This window comes from Manacus vitellinus, unplaced genomic scaffold (assembly GCF_001715985.3).
Source record: "Manacus vitellinus isolate BGI_N305 unplaced genomic scaffold, ASM171598v3 scaffold_6_pilon, whole genome shotgun sequence".
Classification (NCBI taxonomy): domain Eukaryota; kingdom Metazoa; phylum Chordata; class Aves; order Passeriformes; family Pipridae; genus Manacus; species Manacus vitellinus.
Genome location: NW_021940750.1, coordinates 18,030,423 through 18,035,244, shown reverse-complemented (window position 1 = coordinate 18,035,244; position 4,822 = coordinate 18,030,423). Strand labels below are relative to the sequence as shown.

Here is a 4,822-nt window from a genome sequence, read left to right as displayed (position 1 = left end):
AGGAATTTTCAGTTTAACTAGAGCACTGACATTCTGTTACACAATTCCATCTTGTCTATTTACCAGCTCTTAAAAAACAGAAGACACTAAACAAAACAAAACAAAAAAATAATGCTGAATGCATCCAGCCAACAGTGCCATAGGTGTCTGAATGCATCGGTAGCTTCCCTCTCACTCATCAGTGTAATTGTTGTCATGTTATTCCATTTTTTGATTAGGCTGGTCCGCCAAGCTCCCAGCTTTTCCTGGCCAAACGTTCTTCTGCTGGTTGTCATGGTGACTGCATTGTTAGTGGGGAGAAAGGCTCTGTTGTCTGCCATTGTTCTGTTGTGCTTTAGGTAATGCACGAGGCATCACAAGTGAAGTGGATGGACCTTTTTTGCTCGGCATCATTGCAGAGTATTGAAAATCTCACATAAAAAAGGAGCAAATAGGCCCTGACCAAAGAAATAACCAAGTTCTTTTTTTTTTCCTTCTTTATTTTTTTTTAAAAAAAGAAAGCACACATTACTATAAAGAGGTAAAACAGCACTGGCGGTTAACTGAATAATCAAAGAAAATGCTATAGAAATTATATTTATTAGAAGAACAATTGCCATGATTTGGATGTTACTATACAAGGGTAACCATCTGGCAATTTAGCTTGAATATAGTTTTTAAATATTCATTTCTCCAGCTTGCAATGTCATTTAACCTCAGATTCTATTTAGTTTAAAACACTACACTGTAGGAGTTGAATGCAATTATTTTGTTTCTAAAATTTAATCTGGGAATGGAGAGCTTTGAAGTAAGCTACCACAGTTTATTACATTTTATACCATCATCACAGTATGTAATCACTGGTTTTCTTTTTTTTCCCCCACAAAATGAGGTTTTACTCTAATATTAATTCAATTGTCTGAAAAAAAAATTAAAACAACAGGCACTATTCACAGGTCTGACTTTGACATTCAGATAATTTCTTTAAAAGCCATCTCAGAAAAATTAGGGGAGAAACCCTGAGAAAGTTCTTCAAAAAGCCTTAGCTTACTTAAATGGATTGCCAGACAGAATATTGGCTTTAAACTGCGATTAATTAACACTTTTCCAACAGCAACTTACACATTAAATATTGAAAGCGAACCAAATGTAAATCCAACTGCCTTAAAAAAATAGCATATGGTTTGAGAGTCTAATTTTCAGCCCATGCCCAAATTTATCTGCTGATCTCATTAAGGGAAACAAGGAGGGTACCAATATTTCTCTCCCATCATTCCAGGGAGAAAAAACACCTTTCAGAAGAACCTGTCACTGGATGTCACCAAAGTTCCATGAATTTGCAGGCAAAACAGCACTATTTTATCAATAAAACTCAAGAGTCTTAAAAAAGGTAAGCAAAAAATGAGTATTACAGGTAACCCAGCTTCCCTATAAAGCTGGCAATGCCAGAACGTGCACTGTGGTTGCCACTGAGGTTCACATGCTGTGGCTTTCAGCTGCCCAATATCTCACACACCTGGAGCGAGGAGAGGTTTACAACTGCTAGCACAGGCAGACGAAAAAGTGCACAGAGTGGCTTAATTCGGATTGTAATACATGTTGACATATATTTCCCCCCTTTAAGCCTGTAAAATGAGAATGACATTTTCTATTTTCTTCTTTATTTAGTGAGGTTTTTTTCTAGACTGTTTATTGAACCCAGCAGACCGGGACCTTCCCATACCCCATGTGCCTCCTGCACTCAGGACTGCTGGTGGTACACACAACACCTGAAAGAAGTTTTTGCTTCTCAGGTGCTTAGCTCCTCCATGTGTCGGATTGGGAATCTAAAAAGAAAGAGTAGGAGGTGCAGATTTCCTTGCAGGGGAATCTATACAAACACATAATCCTAGGAGTAGCTCTTTGAATAATGTCAGGATAATTTGGGTGAAGAAGAAAAAAATTTGCCATGAATATAAAACTTTTTAATAGATAGCTATTATGTGTAACAGAAAAATGGGTTGTCCTTTGGGAAAAAAAATGTTATAGCATGAAGTTTGTGTTTTTAAACCTTGAGATTGGGGATTTCACAATAACAAAATCGCTTGGGCATCTTGGGCATGACTTCCCACGGGTATTACCTCCACAAATCCCTTGTCATTTCTGGTTTTCTCAGAAATTACTTTTGAAAGCTAGAGAAATTTGTAGCCTTCATACAATTTGCCAAAGAACATTGAAGTACAGTGACTCTCTTACTTAGAGTTTGCCTTGGACTCCAGCTGGCCCTGCATTTCACAAGCACTTGCTGAACACAGCAGCAATCCTGCCTTTCTGTGCTCCTCTACTCTGAGGTGTTCTGGACATATGCCCAGCATCTCCAGGACTGTGCATGCAAGCACCTCTGAGACTGGGTAGTAAAACAGGATTTATCAAGCTCACATACATGGACACAGATTATTTACTCACAAAGCAGAGGCAGGTCTGCACACAGCCTCGTGTCAACTACTGACAGGCTCATCTATGGCAGAGGTATAATTCATGCTAAATTCCTAATTCTCTTTTAATTCTATGAAATTACTATATAGCCCAGTTCATTTTACCCTTATTAAATTCAGGAGAGCTTTTCCATAAGGGATAGCTTCAGAAACACTAATATAGGACAATTGCTGTTTTTTGGAGAGCTCTATTGCAAGTGTATTGCCTTCTCAGCTGGAAAGGATGATTACTGATGTCTGAAAAAGGTACTTACAGCTTAGTACACAGTAAACATGTATTCTGTTTTTCTTTTGCTCTGTTAAACAATATAATACATAGCAAAAATCTACAGAAAAAGCAATCAAAACAGACACACTTTAAGAAGAATCCCGATGCTTCTTAATTTGTACTTAATTCTTCCCGTCAGCATTTCCACTCGCATTCATCACTGAATATTCATTCCTGCTTCTGTCTTTGGGTTGCATGTGGCAGCAGCCCAGCTATGCAGGTATTTCGGTGAAGGGGGTGACAAGGCATCCCTCCCCCCATTCCTGCTGCATGGCAGGAGGATCCCCAGCACTCATCTGGTTTGGGACGGCTGAGCTCCCCACCAACCCCTTTCTCCTGCCTGATGCGCTGAGAGCTCCCCCTCCTGTTACAGCCAATATTAACTGCAGTCGACAGATTAATATTATTACCTCATTTTAATTAATTCCTCTCCTCAATTCAAAAAAGCACATCTGGTGCTTTTCAGAGCCAGACAAAGCTTTTTTCCTCCCATCCTCTCCTGAACATCAATTAATAACTTGGCAACAAAAAGAAAAGCAGCGTTTGTTCTCCGTACCTAACAGCCACAAGTGACAGAGAGAAAGAAAGGGGACTTGCTCCAGACAGAGGTCAACAAAAATAACAGAACTGCCAAATCTGTGTTTCTGTAACTCAGCAGAGCTTATTAGGTCTGAGCACAGTGACACAGCTATTCTGGCTGTGCAGTTTCCAGGCCAGAGTTGTTTCACTTCTCTGTAACTTGAAGTGCAGGACAAATGATGTGTAACTTGTCCCACCAATTCAGGCAGGTGGTTAACCATTGTCTGCCATGCAGCTACTCAAGCCCAGAAGGTGATTTCAGACCTTACTGACAACATTTCAACTCTCAAACCCACAATTCAACTTCTAAATAGAAGTGACTCCCCTTCCAGAATTTCTCAAATCTCTAAAATCTCCTAATACAAGCAGAAGACACACATGAGCCCCCAGTCCTACGTGGCTCTGTGCCTTGCAAAAACAATACAGAGACCAGTGGCACTGAAGACAGTGAGGATGAAAAACACTTGACAGTTCTCCAGAGCAGGTGGAATTCTCTTTGCCTAGAGAGATGAAAATAAAGTTCAAAGGAAATTTTATTCTAAAAGAAAAAAAATGAAGAGGGAGTTTGGTACAAAAGGGCAAGAGTTTCTTACAGCCATTTGTGCAACACTGAGATGCAGGACTAAACTCTGAGTCACTGGCCCATAGTCTCCCATAAGGCCAGATCTGCAGGCCAGGGAGACATCAAGCCCATAGGAATGGGCATGGTTGAGCACAGGATGTGCCCATCTGGGTGGCAGGATGGGTTGACCAGCATGGGCCATGCACTGAGCTGAGAGCCACTGGTGCTCTGTAGGCAGAAGGTGTGGTGGCCATCAAAGCCTGCTCACCTCAAAGCCACCCTTGGACACACATTCAAACAAGGCTCAATATTTGACATTGAATTTTGTGCTGGAATGCTTCCCGTTTTCCAGCCTGACCTCAAGAAAGTTACTGATGCCAGAAAAAATACATGAAACTTTTCAGGATGATAAACATTCATGATAAATAAGGAGAAATGTCACTGAGTCAAAAACAAATGTAAGAAAAAGAAACAATTTATTAGTTTTTCAAAAGGGAACTTGTGTCATATTGTTCTGCTGTTGTCTACTTGCAGCTCCGGGACATCAGCTCTTCAGCTCTCATTGGAGAGACAGGCTTTGAAGTTACTGTCCAAGCTGGCTTTCTTCTTTTAAACTCAACATTATTGCAAAGTCAGTAGTTGAGGCTTGTGACTTGCTTGGGAGCTTGGCTTTCCCTTAGAATTTCCTTTTGTTGATGCCTTTATTCCAGCTTTGTAGCAGCTGCTTTTTTCCTTTCTGCCTCTATTTTATTTTGTTTCTTTTCCCTACCCTCCCACCCCTGAAGAAATTTGGTTTGGATCCCTCTCATGTGATTTCAGTCCCAATTCAAAACTGAGTTCTTCTTGGGAACCCATTTTTTTAATGTCCAAATACTTTGTGGTTACTATTTAATGTATTAGTACCTGAACATTTATATAAAAAATTAAAAATCAAAATAGGCATGAGAACAACATGAAAAC

At 40.0% G+C, this 4,822-nt stretch overlaps 1 long non-coding RNA gene across 1 annotated transcript; it reads left to right on the top strand.

The window, feature by feature from the left end:
- The first annotated feature begins 346 nt into the window (after positions 1-346).
- Positions 347-4,501, top strand: LOC108641330. The gene is made up of 3 exons (XR_001921898.1): positions 347-520; positions 1,259-1,369; positions 4,397-4,501. It is a non-coding gene; the product is annotated as an uncharacterized LOC108641330 (long non-coding RNA).
- Positions 4,502-4,822: the final 321 nt, after the last annotated feature.